The following is a 302-nucleotide window of genomic DNA, read 5'->3' on the forward strand; positions in this document are numbered from 1 at the left end:
ATCCCCAAAATCTGGAAGTCATCACATCAAGAACATCTATCATCAAATTACTAAGTCTAAGAGTATTCAAAAACTAAAACAAGTAAAACGATAGTCCATGTCCGAGCTTCAAGGACATCAAGACGTGAATGAGAGAATCCAGTCCGAGCTAGGAACAATAGCTCACCCTGAAATCTGACGTGCTGAAGACTGGCTAGAGTTGCGGACAAGTTGAAGTCAACAGTGCACTTGTTGCACTCCACAAAACAACAAGAAGAACACAAAAGTAGGGGTCAGTACAAGTACTGAGTAGGTATCATCGG

Source organism: Solanum pennellii, chromosome 5 (assembly GCF_001406875.1).
Source record: "Solanum pennellii chromosome 5, SPENNV200".
Classification (NCBI taxonomy): Eukaryota; Viridiplantae; Streptophyta; class Magnoliopsida; order Solanales; family Solanaceae; genus Solanum; species Solanum pennellii.